General features: G+C 38.6%; 1 protein-coding gene across 6 annotated transcripts in view; it reads right to left on the bottom strand.

The window, feature by feature from the left end:
• Positions 1–2,686, bottom strand: part of TNRC6C (trinucleotide repeat containing adaptor 6C) — a 135,892-nt gene extending 133,206 nt beyond the window's left edge. For all 6 annotated transcript variants that reach the window (XM_026667542.2, XM_026667545.2, XM_026667546.2 and 3 more), the window contains exon 1: positions 1,042–2,686. The gene's annotated coding sequence lies outside the window, so the exon portion shown is untranslated. The remainder of the gene's footprint in view (positions 1–1,041) is intronic.
• Between the last annotated feature and the right edge of the window lie 16,623 nt (positions 2,687–19,309).

Here is a 19,309-nt window from a genome sequence, read left to right as displayed (position 1 = left end):
TCACAATCTAGGTTTATATGTTAGGAATCTACTGATATAAAAAACATTTGTTTAGAGTACTACAGAGATGTTATTTTGTTTACTGTTCCACATGCAGACTTTTAAGTAATCGAAGCATTCTTTAGCATTGTTTATAAAATGACAAAATCATTAATAATTTTAAATCAGCCTTAGTCACCTTTATAATATTAAAAGTATAATACTCTTCTATGCATGAACTATGTTTCTAGAGAGCCCAGTTTATTTAAATAACCTAAGGAATTTGGGTACACTTTCAGCAAAGTTCCATGGTAAATTATATGCAAATTGTCATTCTATCCCTGTGTTTATTCTTAATCATTTGTTACGTTGAATGAAAAATACCATGAAAAGGGGGGGGGGGGATCTAGCATTAAGAATACTCCAGCAAAGAAATGGAGACATCAGAAAAACTACTTGGGAAGGGGGACAGCAATCCTTTGCACATACCAATTGATAAGTCCTACTAAACACAATGGAACTTAATTCAAATAAGTCTATACAGAATTGCACCTATCATTATTTAAATGCCCAACTAATCATAGATGAAGTTCAAGTTTTGACCACTTGGTTACATTCAATCAGCTTCTCTGTGTAGCAATACACTGAAATTGCCAAGATTAATTGTCACTATTTTCCAAACAGCACACCACATGACAACAGCATGCAAACCCTAATAATTCAAGAAATCATTTCTCATTATTTCCATTTTCTTCCATTTCTTTTTATAAATGAGGCATTTGGAGTTTGCAGTAGCAACAAGGAATATGAGAAATATTGAAGTTTTTAAAGCATCTGAAGCTGTCAATTGGGGATATGTTTAGCTTGTGAATACATTAGCTTGAGTGGGAGATTTGTTAATTTTTCATTTTAATAGTTACATGATTAAAAAACAGATTAGTTACATAGTCCTGGATCAAGAGCTACTTCATAGGGAACTGCAGGCACTTAACTTCGTAAGAGGACTTTTTCCATCTGACTTTTCTGCCTCCACATTAAAAATGTGAATGGTCCTTCTCTTACCTTGCTTCGTTTCCTTCTGGGGCTCTTTGGCAGCTTTCGACTCGGTCTCCTTGAAAAAGAACAAATGAATATTTTGTCCGGCGCCTGGGAGTTTCACTACCGTGCTCCTTTCTTTTAATGCTTTTTCTTACAAAAAAATACCCGTATTTTTCACGTTGAATATGAAAAAAATCTCTCACGGCCAAAGTCAGGGTTTTTTTTTTTTTCAATATCTATGCTTGTTCCAAATTAAAACGAAAAACAAAAACCACCAAAAATATTCTGCCACAAAAGAGGAGGAAGGGGGTTGGGAAAATCAGACAAGAAACCAACAGTAAAAGAGCTGTATGCTCCAGTTTTATTTCCAGCCCAGAAGATAAGTGCAGCAGAAGCAGGTCCAATTCCAAAACAAGAATTATTCTTTTCTTCAATGAAGCAAAACTCACAATTATGAGTTCTCAGTTAAATTCTGCACAGAGAATTTTGTTTTTAAAATTAAACATAGATAGTTGCAGCAAAAATATACCGTCAGGATGAGCGTGAAATCTGTATGCTTTGTAGTTGTTCAGGATACGGCTTTTAAAAAGGTGTTGGTAGATTCTCAGTTTACACGGAGGAGCATTTGAATATTTTGTTTTCAAAAGTGCAAATTAAAATGGATAATATCGAACCCATTCAAAAGTTTAAAGGTCAGAAAAACAAAAAACAGCCAGAAGACTCTGAGACAGAGATCCAAGTACCCAGTTAAGTCTTTTTTTTTTTTTAAAGGAAAGCGAGACGTAGAACACAAGCAGAAAAAAAAAGGTCTTAACAGTTTCTTTCAGGAAGATCCAAGGGAGAGAAGAATCCAGGCAAGGATCCACAAATGCCAGGGAAATCCACCAGCAGTGCTTTTCATACGTGGATCCAAGGAAAGGAGCTCCAGCAGTCTCTCTCATGTACCGGAATCCTAAAAAGGATCCAGAAAATAGGCTTCGTGGTGAGTAGGGAGCCCACCACTGTCTTTCATACGGATCCACCCAGACAAGCCAAACATAGGTGGATCCAGAGAAGAAGGCAAAATCCAGTCTCTTTCTCACAAAGACAGGATCCGCAAAACCCGGGGCGATCCCGCAACTGAGTTTCTCGCAAGGAGGTCCGTCAGTCGTTTCCTCTCCCCCGCGGGATCCACCCAGTCAAAGAGCAGAATCCACAGCAGCAGCAGCAGCAGCCGCTCTCCTGTCCCTCCCCAGCGATTGACGAGAGATTCTCTGGGGGAACCAGAGGGATTTATGGAGGCAGCAGCCGCAGGGACGGCTTCTCGGACCGAGCTTTTCGCTTGTAAGGGAAAAGGGGTTGGGCCGCTGGCAGGACAAGCAACGCCGCTGGGTTCAGTGATGCCGCCGACCCGGCCCTCCACTCCTCCTTGCAGTAGTAGTAGCAGCAGCAGCAGCAACAGCCGCCGTCGCCTCCGCCGCTTGTGTCCTCCGCTTCAGGAGCAGAGCTGCTGCCACCGCAGCCATTTTGTTACTAACTGACAAGAGCTCCGGCAGGCAGCCAGCGCGAGACCACAACGGGGCGAGGGGGAGGGAGCAAGGAGCGAAGGAGAAAGAGAGAGAGAGGAAGGGAGAGAGAGAGAGAGAGAGAGACAGGGGGAGAGAGAGAGGCGAGAATCCCTCTCCCTCCCCTCCCTGACCTCAAACAGGAAGTCCCAACCACCTCTCTGATCACGTGGCAAAGCCGAGCGCATAAAAGAAGGCTCCGAGACATGCAAAGATGATTAAAGGCGAGCCAATGGGGCGACGGGAGCAGTTAGCGAGCCCCGCCTTTTCTCTCAGCCTTGTCTCGTCGCGTGAGAGCGGGCGCCGAAGCTTTTTTTTTCCTCCCCTGGCTAGGCGGTGAAGCATTGCTTCGAGTGGCTTTGCCTGCTCCGTCCATCTTGTGTGTTAGCTAAATCTCCATAGAGAAGGGAGTAAGAATCGCAGGTCGTTCCCGGCCGCTTTGCACAGAGAAAAGCAAAACAAAAACCCCAGGCTGGGAATGAGAGAAGGCGCAGATATGCTTTTCTGCAATATCTTTTCAAGGCAAAACGTGTAGCAGCCGCACCGAACCATTTGGAAAAGAAATGGGTGTTTTGATCCGCCTGTTTGTTTATGTAACTGTATCCTTGGTGGGTGTACGCTGAAGCCATTATTTTAGCAGCCTGCTTGTGTCTCGCCACACATGCGTTCAGTGGTAATGACTGAAAGGGGAGCCGAAATAAAAAAGATGCGATGCAGTTGCTATTTTATAATTTTATTGCCCGCTTTAAAAAAAAAAGAGCTTTAGCCCATTTCTTCTGAGTTTACTTACCATAAACTGAACAATCGCCTCGCACTGCCGTGGAAAGATCAGAGTATCTGGCAAAATTGATTTCGACCTACTCCCATTAGAGATCCCTTGTTTAGGATAATAACTTAAACCTGTTTCCCAGGATGGCATACATAAGGTAAGCTACACCTGTTGGTCCACTGGATGGTTTCAGAAAGGGTGAAGTGAGCCTTGGGAATTCACCCAACTACTGAAGCTGAAGAGGCACCAAGCTGAGGAAGTGGCTTGATGTTTGTTTAATATACTCTCTGGTGAGCTGGAGAGGAGGTGTAGAGAATAATACTATAATTCTTGCTTTGGTGGTCCTTTCAATTAAGTCTGCACAGAATTGTGACCAAAGATAGTTAACCAGGTTGCAAACAACCTGAAGGGAGCACCAAATTAAACTGCCTCCAATGGTAATGCCTGCAGATGCAAAGTTTGGGGTAAAGTGAATCGATTTAATCTCTTGAATTCCATTGTTTAGTTGGCTACTATCAGCCAAAGGTTACTCAGGCTACTTTTCAGAGAACGAACAATATTACAGGGCTAAAAAGATGGGTTTTTTTTACAATGTTTTGTTTATCACCATCCACCGTTATCAAAAAGAAGAACTCTCGTGTAGAAAATAACCTTACTGTTTCATTTGGCACACTGTAAACAATTGTTACAAATGTAGCAGGTAAGTAGGCTTGGAAATTCTACATCTCCAAACAATCTATCTTCACTGAGTGTTCTCAAAATCTCTCCTTGTAGAGGTTTGTATAGCATACTAATCTCTAATTTTGTTAGTGTGATTTTAGCTTAGCACAATGTGTAAAACCAATTGCTGGGATTTGTGAATTAGCTTGTAAAGATTAACATCGTGTAAACAGGATGACTAGGCCTAACTTTAGAAGGTTAAAAACAAAATGTGACTTAGTACATTGTGTCAACAAAGCCATTCAGCTTTGATATACATTTATAAATAACTGGAAGATGTATTTAGTAGATGGCAAAAGAGCCAAAGTTAGCTACAAGTATTGAATTCAGTGGTATGAACTGCAGAATAAGCATATACAAATTCACCCTGGACTTCCCTATTTAAAAATAATAATTAAGACTTTTTAAAGTATCCATAGATGTATCATTTTGAATGAACTGGCAGTTTGCAATCCATTAAAGTTTTAGGCAATCCAAAACCATGCCATTGCAACTCTATGAAACTTTAAGAAATTACATTTGATCCAATACTTGCTTGGAGCACAGACACAAGTCAACTTTCATTAATAGTTTATATGTACCTTAGAAAATGACAATACCTTGCTGACCCTGGCTAAACTGAGAAGCTGAGCAGGTTTTTGTCTGATTAATATTTGGGTAAAAGAATTACCCAGAGATTCTGAGGCTGTTGGCTGGACTGGGAAATTTTAAAGTAATTGCAAACCCTTACCAAGAAAACTCTGGGATTGTAGTCATCAAGAGTCTCAGGCACATCTTTTTCTTTTATGTAGAAACAAAGAATGGTGTACACTCTGCAATAAACTTTGGATCAACTGAAATATATATCTTAAACTCTCTTACAAGATGACATAATTGTCAAAGATTTTGAAAGTTCCAAGCATAATATGGCATTTAGTATGATTTTTCAACTCTGTCTCTACACAGATAGAATGTTATTGGTGTTACAACACTATGCCTCATTGTGTCTTGCATTCAGAAGTTTGACTAAAGCAACAGTATGCTAAACAATTATGAAAGTGACTCAATGTCAACAAGTATATATCCTTATGATAATAAAATTTAAAAGATTAGCATGAGAAGAATTAGCATTTATGGTTATTGTGCTGATAATAAATGAGATATAGTTTAAATACCTGAAAATTAAATCAGATGCTAAAATCAGGTCTATTTTTCCCTTATAGGTAGGGATACTACAATGTTGCTGTTATATTTCAGCCATTTCCAATAAAAACTTTTTTTCATGAACTTGAGCACTCTGATTTTTAGATTGTTTTCACAATAGTATCTCAAAACAAATTAAAAATTCACCTTATTTTCAAGTTCAAGTTTATTTTAATTACCATTCAGTGAGGATTCTGAATAAATCAGTTGTTTTTCAACAACAATTTCAAGAATTGTTTTTCAACAACCAACAAAAAATTCACGAGATATTTGACCATATATGATTTCACTTGCCTAGATTAGCTATATGGCTATTTACTACCAGACACAGTGATCCCTCTCAGAAGACAAGGATCAAATTGAACCATGAGTTTGCTGTCTTGACATCATTTCTGCATTCGTAATGAATGGGGCGGTTTTGTCCATTTTTATTTTATTTTTACTATTTGCTTACTATAACATTACTCCTATCTGTCTATCAAATTTCAGTCACAGTTGTTGCAAACAACTGCTAGAATGTTGATTCTTTGTTTTGAGAGACATTTGCTCTAGTATAGAAGAAAAAAATCTGAACTCTATGATGGATATATAACAGATATCAGTGAAGATGATTGGCAAGTACAGTATGAAGTACTGGACTTGTCATCCCCATCAGGGCACAATGAATCTATTTTTAGCTGTTGAGGATAAGTCTGATAATGTCTTTGATTTACAGACTGAAATGTAATTAGAACCATTTTTTGCCACTGGAGGGAGACCACATTGCTCAAGAAAGCAATAGGAAGAGAAGTCCAGAACAAAGCCAAACACACACACACACACACACAAACACACACACACACGTAGAGGTGCTGTATATTTAGACTAAAAAAACTTTGTAGACTAGACAACATTGTTTTATGCACAATATCTTTTAGCAGCTAATTTTGAAGTAATCTTGTTTTTCACAGAAAAAAGTACTACAGCAGCAATAGAATGTAAGCATTTCTGCTGGCAATTTTCAGCAGATCTGATTATACTTGCCTTGAAATGGCTCAGTTTGGGAGAGGAACCAATCAACCCTGACTTTACTGATGATGGATAGGGGCGTGATTTTGTTTGCTGCATATTTAAATCTAGGCAGGGGACAAATAAGTTGCGGAACAACAAAAATAGCAAATGGAATTCTACTTTGTTGTGTTTATAAATGTAGGTCAGCAGCCACAGTGCCTGGCAGACCAAAAGGAGTGCAGAAAATTATTTTGCTGATACTTTCTGAAATCGAAAGTCTCATAGAAACTGAATAGGCATAGCCATGTGACATCATAGCTGCTCTATGTTACAATATATTTCCCAGGCTTGAATAGGATTTTAATGTCCTATTAAATATACATTGCTGTTACCCAGTGAAAGTGGTTTATTTTGCTGTATTTTAAGGAAATGTGTGAATTGAAATTTGCTTCCACTTTAAGCTTTTATAAAAGGTCATTTAAAGATGTTAAAATGGAATTGTTATTTTTAATTATTTTTATTGTTACATTTAAAATGTCAATGTGGCTGTAGTATAATTGTGTGTTATTCACCACTTAGATCGGATAGAAAAGGAAACAAAGTGTGGTATCTCAGTCTTCTCAAAACATCTCTTAAGTTTGAGGAACTTACTAGTATTGAATATAATTTGGATATATGTTTCCAGTTGAAAAGAAGAATATGAGAAAAAAAATTAGCTTATTCCAAAAGAAGGACCAGGAGTGACATGATAGCAATGTTCCAATATCTAAGGAGCTACCACAAAGAAGAGGGAGTCAAGCTATTCTCCAAAGCACCTGAAGGCAGGACAAGAAGCAATGGGTGGAAACTAATCAAGGAGAGGAGAAATTTAGAACTAAGGAGAAATTTCCTGACAGAACAATTAATAAATGGAATGACTTACCTCCAAAAGTTGTGGGTGCTCCAACACTGGAGGTTTTTAAGAAGAGATTGGACAACAATCTGTCTGAAAAGGTATAGTTTGTCCTGCTTGAACAGGGAGTTGGACTAGAAGACCCTCAAGGTCCCTTCCAACTCTCTTATTCTATTAAAATTGATTTAGCAGAATCTCTCTACTTTCTATACTATTGGAAAGCCATTCTTTCCCCACTTTTTGTGGCCATAGTATTGCCATACATCTGGGTTTTATTTTGGGGAATGGGTTTTAAAAACTAAATTAATAGTCAAGCCTCTGGGTGGGGTCACAACAGATTAAAAATATAAATTGCTACAAAAGACACACTGTATGACCCTAGTGGAAGTTAATAGGAATCAATTTGGGTTTAAAAAGGCGCTTTGCAAGTGGGCTGTTTGGGAGGGTTTTTTGAAATGTAATGAGGGAGGTGGTTGCACAGACCTAGGGAAAGGATTCCAGAGTGTAGAACCCATCAGAAATTTCTGACCTTTGATGGATGGGGGAGATTTTTTAAAACAATCATTCATCCCTACTAATGGGCAAATTCATTGCTGACAAGGCAGCATAGTATTGTAGTGCTAGTTTGTACAGCATAATGATTTAAAGGTGATGGCCAGCACTTTGAACTGGGCCCAAAAAACCTGCAGGTAAGTAATGCAACAATGTTAGCACTGCAATTTTGCAGTTCTGTAAACTGACTCAGCAGGACTCCTGTCACCATATCCCAAAGCAGCTGCAGCTTTTGGACTGTGCAAAGGCTGCTCCATGAAATATCATCTATTACAATAATCAAACCAGATGGTGCTAAAAAGATGGCTTGGCATCTTTAAAGCCTCCTGGCCCAGATAGGATTAAAACTAGCATATGGGATTAAGGTAAGCATACTCCCACCCCCATGCAGCCACAGACTCTGCCTGTTGTTTGAGCAATAGTCATGAGTCCAGAAGGATACCCAGCTCTTGAACCAGTTCATTTGGAATGCACATAATTCTATTCGGAGTGATTATCAATATTTCAACATATTTGAATTATATATAGCAACTCAACCTTGGATGGGTTTAATCAAAGTTTGCTTTGCCTTCTTCAGACCTCCAGACATTTGTTCAAACTTCATTGCATAAAATTTCCTGACCGAACAATTAATCAATGAAGTTGTGGGTGCTCCAACCTGGAGGTTTTTAAGAAGAGATTGGACAACAATTTGTCTGAAAAGGTTTGTTTTTTCCTGCTTGAATAAGGAGTTGGACTAGAAGACCCCCAAGGTCCCTTCCAACTCTGTTATTCTATTAAAACTTTTAAAACTTGACTAGGTAATGTAATATACAGCTGAATATTATCAGCCTAATGATAGCTCCCTTCAGATCAGCAGAAGACCTCATCTAGCAGCTTGATATAGAGCAGGGCTGTCAAAATCCTGGCCCATGGGACATGGGCTGGCCATGCCCACGGTTGGTTTAACTCCGATATGTTGATGACGATGTGAGTTTGACACCCCTGATATAGAAGAGGAATAGCAAGCACTGTGGAGCAGCTACATACATACAGTGTCAAATATTGTTATCTCATCCTAACAGACTGGAATCATCTACTCAGGAGCAGAATCACTGAAGATCAGTGTCTCCACAAACTTTGCAGGCATCCTAGCAGCATACCATCACTAATATCAAAAGCTACTGGCAGCGTATAAACGGACCAGGAAGTGAGAAATTTCCTCCCTCAGTCCCAACAAAAATAACCTGTCTAGGCAATTAATAATGACCTAGTCTGAATTCAGACCATCTGTTTCTTCTAAAATTCTATGCAGCTGAGTCACTTTACATTTTTCCCTATGCTTTTGCGTTGCTTGATTTCTTTTTAATTTCCTGATATATTTTTGGAGAAGCTTGACAAGAATGTGTATATGTTCCATATTAATAAAGCAAAGTTTTGTTAATTTTTTAAATTTTAAAACCTTGTTACAATTTCTCAGCTCAAATCTGTACTCAGTCTTCAGTTGGATCAGATAGTTTTTTTTCTCATAGTTATTCCTATTCTGCTTACTTTCTGGTTTATAGGTAATCATCTAGCAAGAGGATGGGAATACAGCTAGTGGCATAACTGAAAATATTGGAAAGCAGATCTTCCAACAGGATAATACTTTTGCATATCTTTGGTGCTGAACTAATGCTTCATTAAGACCATCTTCAATGTATCTGCAGGGAATATGGCTGGTTTTAACTTTTAAATGAAACTATAATAGCAATTTGAGCAGAGGGACATGACTGGTTGCAAAGATGTCTTTAGTGTGGTTCATTCATAACTCAATGGATATTGGTTCTCCAGGATTGTTTGTCAGTAGCAATTTTGTTGAGTTCTTGTAAGGTTATGTTTGTACCATTAGCTAACCATCTTGTCAACTTTGGTCTTTTCTATCTCAATTGTCCTGATTTTTCCAAAAAGCAGGGTCTTTCTCCATTGACTATTGCCTTTGAGTTATATGTCCAAAACATCTAAGCTTTAGTTTCATTATTAGGGCTTCTATGAGCAGAATGGTTTTACCTCATCTAGCACTAAATAATTTGTTCATTACAGTGCAGGGTATTCTCCAGCATCACAATTCAAAGGCACCAATTTTCTTCATTCAGCATTTTTTATGGTCCAACGTTCATAGCCATATGTTATAACTTGAAAAGCGGTAGCCCACAGCCTATTTGTTAGTGTGATGTCACTGCACGTTAATGTGTTGTCTGATCAGTCTTTCTCCCAAATAGTTATATTCTTATTTCATGGCTATAGTAATTCACATCTCTATGAATTATTTAGTCAGGAAGATTAAATGTTACTACTTCAAGTTCCTCTTTATTTGTGCTCAGTTGGCATTGCATATTGATGTAATGTGAAGTTTGATTTTTTTTTAAAAAAAATGTGGAGCAGCAAACCAAGTTTTCCCCTCTTCTTTTTATCTTCAAGAAGGCTTTCTCAGTTCTTCCTCTCTTCCTCAACATGGTATCGTTAGCAAGTCTATTGTGATTTATATACTACCTCTTGAATATCAACTCCATATGAATTGCCTCCTGTTCTTTTTTTCCTCAACAGTGCTGTGGGTTAGATTGGGTTAAGAAATAGTGAATGTCCCAAAGTTGAACAGAGAACTTCCATGACTGAAAGTAGAGTAGGACAGGGGTCCCCAACCCCTAGGCCCCAGCCCACTACCGTGAACTGTTCAGAACTGGGCCAAAGTGGTGGGTGAGTGTGTGCATGCACACATCTCCTCTTGCACAAGCAGATGAACATGTTCACACACATTCCATTTGTGTGAGGGCCAGGTACACATGCCCCTCACTCAAGCAACTACAGCTGTATGTGCTTCCCCATCACTAGTGCAGAACCAGCTCCCCCCCCCCTCCGCAAAACCAGAAAGGAGGAACTCTGGACCAGAACATAGGTTTAGCTCATTTCATCATATTGTTGAAGTTAGAACTCATATAAATGCAATAGTTTCAAAACTTTGGCATTGCCTCTCCTTTTGAGGTATGTGGGTTGGAACACCAATTAATCTTTTCCAGTCCTTCGGCCCCTGCTATCTTCTTTAGTTGCTTCCAATGTGCAAGTAGCACTTTAATAGCATCATCTCAAACATTTCTGTTGAAACTTCATCAACTCCTGCAGTTTTCATGTTAGCAATATTTTCTAGGGCCCATTTAACATTAACTTTCAGAATATTTGCTCTAGTTCAGTGACCAAATCTTCAGTAACCAAATCTTTGCTCATATCTTGGATACTGTAATCTTTTTTGTTCAATTCTTCTGTACAGTAATTGAGCTTCTATGCAATATTTTCTTTTTTACCAGTACACTAGATGTGGTAGAAGAAGATAGGTTTTAGATTATTTCTGTTTGTAGGGTGCTGTTAAGCTACTCCATTAATTAACAGCCTCCCTTAAGGCAAAATACAACAGTTGCTTCTTTGATTTCTTCATGTTGAAAAGGCAGTTTTGTTTTAGTGAAAATTAGAGGCTAGAAACTGGGAGACTACGAGTTCTAGTTCCATCTTTAGGTTAGGGTAGAACAAAGCCCATTGGGTTATCTTGGGCCAGTCATCCTTTTGAAATCCTAGGAAAGGGGCCATAGCACACCACTTCCAAAGTACTTTGCCAAGAAAACTCCAGGGATTTGTTCCAGCAGTCTCCCATAATTGAACACAACTGAGTGGGGGGGGGGGTATCTGAAATAGCCTCACTACGGCCATGTTGCTTGATTCCAATTGGCTCATGGTTGTGGCTTATGGTGGTTGTAACCTGATGGAACTACAGTTCCCAAATTTCCCACACAAGAATCCCCATAGATAGAAATTCTGAATGCTTGTAGTTCCAGTGAATCAGATGGGGGACAGTAGGTTTGATTAAATAGATCTATATAGGAAGAAAGAGAATTGATGAATGTTAATTTTGCATAACTGATTATTTCAAGGCTGATTACAGTTTGATCACGAGAAAAAAAAATTCACAACAGTAGCTGTTGCTTGTTAAACCAATTACCAGAACAAATAGACACAGGAACTAGCCAGATTTCTCAATCCAGTTTCTTTTCAGGAACGGAGATTAACCTTTTTCCTTCCAAACAAAGCTGAATAGGGAAAATTACCTCATCAATAAACACAGGATTAAACATCACCAAGCATCACCAAAAACCAGTTTTAGACCAAAACTCAAAAGGGGTATGTAAACTCATGTTTGAATGTCAATCTTTCTAGCTAGCCAAGAAGCCTTGCTGAATGCCACTCATCTTGATTCCTTGTCATTAAAAGCTTCTTTCCAGCAGCTCTGCTTCATTATTCAATTATTTCTTCAAAGTACTAACTCCAACAGGGGGAGTATTTCCTCCCAACAGCAGTGTAAAAAGCTTAAAACAACCCTTCCCCTTTAAAAAGTCAAACTGTCAGGTTTCCAAATGAAATGGCTACACATGTCAATTTCGGGCTCCATACAAGCAAAATACTAGCAAAGGAGGGGGAAAAAACTCCAGAGAAACTCCGGAGATAGGAAGTCAAGAATGTAATAAGGGTTAACAGAGAGGCAGTTTCTGTAAGCAACACCAATGTTTTCTTCCTGCCTTCCTTACAGGATTGGACCACTAAAGTGGAAAAAACAAAAGGAGATTTCTTCTAACAACCGGTTCTCTGAACTGCTTAGAAAGTTAACCGGTTCTAGCGAATAGGTGCGAACCAGTAGAATCTCACCCCTGATTATACCATGCTTATAAGTACTGAGAGAAACCCAAAACCTTGTATTTTTTATTGATAATAGCACTATTATTCAGGGGGTCATTCATTTGCTGTTTTCTAAGTTCCAAGTGGTATTCCTATGTGATCTCTGTAGCCCAATGTTGGAAATATTCTATATATTTCTGCTGATAGTGTTTGTACAATTTGTAAGTTTAAAGTGAATATTGAAATGAAATGCAAACATTTTTTACAAGGATTATATATTCTTAGGATAATTAAGGACTGCATATTAATTACATGGCACCCTTGATTAAGAAATAGACCACAACTATTACTCTTTCTCATGGACTAAGGGTAGCTGACAGCTGTGGACGCCAGATCTGACAATTGTGAGCCATGCAGGTGCAAAATTGTCACAAAAACCCATCATCACAATTTGAATTATGAATGGAATTTTAGAGCAAGGAAGCAGAAACAAGTCAATGAGAATTTACAAACAAGGCAAAACATGTTTTGAACCTTTTATAGTCTAAACTTCAGTAGCAATGCAAAAGATCTTAATCAGATATCAAATTTCTTTGGCTTCTCAGGTTATTATTATCTGAGTTTGTGGGAACTTGCCGCTTTCATCCTGAGATCATTTTGCTAGGACTAACTCAAATTCCAGGTTATTCCTTTTGTCCCTTTTACAATTGGGGAGTGAGTTTTTGCCATTGAAGTGGCGTAACTTTTATTTATTCAATTTAAATAGAATATTTATGTATATGATTCACATATGTATTTAATTCCCTTGTACCCTGACCTACATTATTTCTTCATGGCTCCTATTTATGAGTGCTCAACAAAACCATCTGGATGGGGGAGGGGCTCCATGAAGGTAAGCTTTTGTGGCAGCCATTTGCACCTCTCCAAAATGAATCTACTCCATCTCAGACTAGTTTCCGTGTCTTATTCTGTCACAACTGTGCATCATAAAGGAGCTCTTAATTTTCCTGGCTCCTCAGCTCTACTGAGTGATGACCACATGGGTGACAAGCTTGACAGCAGAAGCCTATTCTAGTGTCACTTGTTACTATTAGTGTCATCTGTGAGAAATATATGCCTCAGTGTGTGTTAAATTGCTGAGGCAATAAGAAGCATCGAGAATCTCCATGCAACCCTCCTAGTCTTATAACAGCAACCCATTTAGTCCAGCATTTTTTTTTTACAGGACACCTAGATGAAGTTGCTCCAGTGAGAGCCAAAATAGATCAACAGCCAATATAATGCTTTGGTTTTGGCACAGCAAATCAGATGATTTAATGTTTGTTTGCATTTAAGATAAGCAAGCTAACTCTTGCGTACATTAACTTTATTAGCTTGAGGCATCTTCCTTGACATGTTAGTTTGATATATGGAGGTGTGGTAGTCATCCATCTTTGGAAGGATTCAAAGGTTTTCTGTCCTGCCTTCAACTGAATAAAGCTTTCACAAATCTGGTATTCCCCAAAGGTATTTGCACAAGTACTCTCAGGAATCCTAGCCAGCAAGGGGAATTGTAGTTCAGAGGTGCCATCTCAACATTCTTGAAGAAAGCTGTGTAATGGATTCAGAAGCATGTACAACGAAGGCTGCTAATTGTGTATATCTCAGTTTTAAGTTTAATTAAGGTCAGTTGAGTTCTGAAATGGACTTAAGGAAGAAGCAAAGATAGAGGTACCATAACTTATGACCATCTCTTATGTTCTGATTTTATATGAAGTTCGTTGTCAGAAAATGTCTGGAAATTTCAGTTGGTGGTAAGCATATGCTGCTGCACAATATAATGTAGAGGGATTATATGATGCTTATCCAGAAATAAAGCTTCCCTAATTGGTTTAGGATCTGATTATTTACAAAATCATTCCCTTCTGGTACAAGTCCACCCAATAGCAGATGCTCTCACTGACCAACAGTAGAGACCTTTAAATTTCTAGGTTCTATATCACATGACCTAAAATGGACACCTAACATCAAAAATGTAATCCAAAAAGCACAACAAAGAATGTTCTTTCTGCGCCAACTCAGAAAGCTCAAACTGCCCAAGGAGCTGCTGATACAGTTCTACAGAGGAATTATTGAGTCTGTCATCTGCACCTCTATAACTGTCTGGTTTGGTTCTGCAACCCAACAGGACAGACACAGACTTCAGAGGATAACTAGGACTGCAGAAAAAACAATTCTACCAACCTGCCTTCAATTGAGGACCTGTATACTGCACGAGTCAAAAAGAGGGCTGTGAAAATATTTACAGACCCCTCACATCCTGGACACAAACTGTTTCAACTCCTTCCCTCAAAACGATGCTATAGAGCACTGTATACCAGAACAACTAGACACAAGAACAGTTTTTCCCTGAAAGCCATCACTCTGTTAAATAATTCCCTCAACACTGTTCAACTATTACAAAGTCTGCACTACTATTACTATTAATTTTCTCACCACTCTTTATCACCCATCTCCTCCCACTTGTGACTGTATGACAGTAACTGTCGCTTGTATCCTTACAATTTATATTGACTGTTTCCTAGTATGATTTGATTGCTTATTGTACCCTATGACTATCATAAGTATTATACGCTATGATTCTTGACGAATGTATCTTTTCTTTTATGTATACTGAGAGCATTTGCACCAAGACAAATTCCTTGTGTGTCCAACCACACTTGGCCAATAAAAAATTCTATTTCTAAAGCTTCCCTAATTGGTTTAGGATCTGATTATGTGCAAAATCATTCCCTCCTGGACTCTCACTGACCCTCAGGCATTATATTTGCCTTCTGGAATCACCTTCTGGAAATCGAATTGGCCTGACCTTTCATAAAGACTTTAAGACCTGATTCTCTGCTTGAGTCTCTCTGTGTGTGATGTAGCCCATACAACAGTTTTTTACTTGTTTTAATTGATGTTTTTGTGATTTCTCCTGATGCTGTATGTTCTATTTTTAAATAGGTATCTGTATATGCTTTTATCTATTTTGAACATTGTTAGCCATGCAGAGTCACCTATTTGTGATGGGTGGCCATATAAATCAAATAAATAAGAATAATATTCTTCTGTATGGCTTTCAGGATATGGAATGTGCTCCTCAAGAGGTGTGTTTAGCTCCTGCTCTCCCAATATTATGAAAATGGTAGAAACACATTTATTCTATCAACTTTTTGGGCCATTTTTGTATGATTTGCAATCATTCACTCCATCGTCCCTGTTAAAACACCCTATTTTGGTCTTTGAGACATTACATTTCAGATCAAAGCTAACTGCATCATGCAATCTATTCACAAGTCACTTGAGTTCTTAGCCAGCAATATAGCAACCCTAATCCATATCCCCTATTTCATCACAGCATTTTTATAGTTATTCATAAATACATTAAAAAGCTAAGGGGTTATCACACATCATTGTCCTACTACTAGCTCCATATTGAACCTTTTCTAAGCATTCAATTTATTCCCATGCTTGCTACTTCTTTCATTTACTGCTCTAACCGCATTCAGTAACTGATAGTAACCCAATATATTCCATCGTATGCTTTCTCTAAATCCAAAGGGGTACAGTTAACTGCTTTTCTCATATTCATACATGTTTCACTGAAATATTTTGCAGCCCCCAAAGCCAAAGATGAAGATTTTGGAGTCCTCCAAAAGTAGCTGCTACTGCATAGTCGTGTTTAAACGTATGACAGGAGATTAGTGTACTCATATTAACTACCTGTATTTTCAATTAACTTTAAACTTAAATGAATTCACATTCAGTTTTTGCCTTTGAACCCACTCACTCTAGTTTCAAGTGCAGTCTCCCAGATAAGCAATTCAATTGCTGAGTCTGGAAAATTTAGTTCACTTTTGTTTTATTGTGTTTCTATAGCAATTGGGGGACATCTTTTTTTAAAAAAAATAGAGAATCAGATAATTTGAAATTGTGGATCCTGTAGAACAGGGGTCCCCAACCGCCGGTCCGCGGACCGGTACCGGTCCGCGGAACAAGTCTTACTGGGCCGCCGGTTGCTGGGCGCCGCATCTTTTTTGATAAAAAAGTGCTTCCGGTGAGCTTTTCCGGGTAGAAAGCTTACCGGAAGCACTTTTTCATCAAAAAGATGGCGGCGCCCAGTTGATGCCGGTACTGGGCCGCGGCGCCCAGCTGATGCTGGTACCGGGCCGCGGCATAAAAAAGGTTGGGGATCACTGCTGTAGAATAACTCCCGTTTGCATCAGTTCTTTGGTTATTTGACAGTTTGCTCCAGTAATTCCATGTAAATAAGCATATGTGCTGTATTAGAAAGCAATGAGAGAATAGACTATCCTATTACACTCATTGTAAAGTCCCATGAAAAGTCAGAAGGCCATCAAAATCAATTTGGAAACTAGTGCTCTTTTCAGCTACTTTTAAAACAAGTGGTCCTGCAGCAAGGAAATGTGATTGCACTCTTTTAAGACACCACATTTTGCACAGTCTCATAGCAAAAGTAATTTTGACAGCTATCATGGAGGATGAAAAATTCTTCGGAGGTGGATGAGCAGCAGGGGACCTTATCCTAGTGTTCTCTATTCTGGCATAATTCATTCTAAATGCATATTTAATAGCTACAAACTTGACTTTCTCCTGATTATTCTAATTGATTCCTAAATTGTCGGGGTGGGGGTGGGAAACACCTTTATTTTGTAGAAATCGCTGACCCACATGCACCAAGCTTTTACCACAGTATAGATCAGCGGTGGCCCACCAGCGGCCGTGAGAAAATTTTGGTGGGCTGCAGAGAAATCTCACCCCCAGAGCACCCCCCCAAAGCAATTAATCCAGGCTGCGTGGAAACACAAGGCTGTGCTGCCCACATGACCCGCAGGAACCCTCCCCGCCCACTCACTCCTTACCCTGCAAACTTGCCTGCTAAATTGCTATTTTTCCTTTTTCCGACCATGTTCTTGTTCTGCTGTGCCGGGAGATTTAGATTAGCTAGGAAGCAGGAAATGGTTGGATTTCTTGCTTTCTAGCTAATCTTTAGATCTTCGGCTCTGCTTTTAAGCACAGCCGAACCTCCCTTAGGACTGAAGGTTCTGTTAATCAGTGCAGACTCACGCAAGCAAATTGGAGAGACTGAGCTAGTCGATGGCAGATAAGATAGATCATTGAATGATTCTGTGAGCAACTCAATCTGCCTGCCTGCTTTGCCTGATTTTGGGTAAAATCTGCCTGCTCTTTTTTTAATAAAAAAATTAAATATTTACATACATGGTGTGTTGTGAGTTAATTTTGTGAGTTTGCTTGCAAGCAAATTTTATGTGACAGACTCAGATAGCCAATGACAGATAGATTTCTGAATGAATCTGTGATTCTGTGAGCAACTCAATCTGCCTGCCTGCTTTGCCTGATTTTAGGTAAAAGTTGCTCTTTTTTAATAAAAAATTCAATATTTATATAAATATTTGTAATATTTACATACAAGCCATGCAAGCCACACCCACAAATTAGGCCACACCACAGAACCGGTTAGTGGTCCCTGGGATTTAAAATTATGAGTTTGGTGGTCCCTGAGGTCCAAAAGGTTGGCGACCCCTGGTATAGATCATTGGAAATCTCTTTCAGATAGTGAAGTAAGGTAGTGAAGGTGAATATTGAGACAGTCTGGCTTTTCTAATCATCATAGACTTCTCTAAGAGAAAGGTTTAATTCTGTTAGTTTAGCAAGAGTCACCAATTAGTCACAACCTGAGGCTTAGGGAATGGTTGCATGGTCTAAAGAGAAAACTTTCAGAAGAAAGCTACACACTCAGTATTGCATATTTAGTCACTGCTTGGACTTTATTTTATCAGGGATTAAGATGACACAGAATAGTACTATTTAGAATGTAAAGACAAATATCTTGCTAATCTACTTCTATTTGGTGGATCACAGCTTTTGGATTTACGCCAAGAACCTCCTCCAGGAAACTAATTTATTCTCGTTACAATTTTTTAAAGAGTGCTGCTGTTGTTCGATATATTCATTGAATCCAATGGTTATAATCTGGAAGTGTTCTTTCCACATTGATATGATGTTGACTAGTTATTGCTATGTCACTTTTTTGACTGTTTAGTTCAGTCTGTCAAATCTGGTGGGTACCAGATTTGTTGGAACCATGCTGACTGGGAATTTGTCAGTTTTTTTTTTTTTTAAAAAAAATCACCTGATTTCTTCAAAAAATAAATATTTGCAGTCTCATTTTTTTCATATGAAACAAATTACTGTACCACCAATCAACTGAAGCTGGCAGATAGATTCCAAGTTTAGCATTTGCGTTTTTGAAACAGGCCCTCTAAATTTGGTATTAGTAATAGTGATGCTGCTTATTATAAAAAAAAGAATGTGTGTATGAAAATGCTGCTTATTATAAAAAAAAGAATGTGTGTATGAATTTAAAGATAGATTAATGCTTGGGCAATAAACAATGCACTGATATTATACAGTTTTGAAGAAATGGATTTCTCTATGTGTATATATTTTGCAAGGCAGATATGCAGTACACACACACACACACACACACTATAGTTCATGCTTTGTATGTGTTGAATGATGAAGCAAAAGTACAAACCTACCACAACTCACTGTTCTATTCCTGCACTGCATGTTGCAGCCAAAGAAGCATTCTTTTCTAATCACATCACCTTTCTGGATTTATCATTTTAATGTTCTCCGGGCCATTAAGCCCTACAGCTGTAAATTAATTTTTTTGAAGTGATATAGGTTTTAAAACTTCAATTTGTTTTAATGAGCATGGGGGACTCGCCTTACTTGCATTAAAAAAAGCAATTATTTATGCGTTCTTGCATTCCATCACACTCAAGAACTCCACCTACGGGACACAACTGGTCCTTTGTAAAGTGACTTGCTGTAGTTGTGTGGTTATAGTGCAGTGCACTACCTGCCTGCAATATGCTTTCTGTGCTGAGAATAGCC

Source organism: Notechis scutatus, chromosome 2 (genome assembly GCF_049901735.1).
Source record: "Notechis scutatus isolate UNSWTSFEM ecotype Mainland chromosome 2, rNotScu1.2, whole genome shotgun sequence".
Lineage (NCBI taxonomy): Eukaryota > Metazoa > Chordata > Lepidosauria > Squamata > Elapidae > Notechis > Notechis scutatus.
The sequence above is the reverse complement of the archived record's forward strand: the minus strand, read 5'-3'. Positions and strand labels throughout refer to the sequence as shown.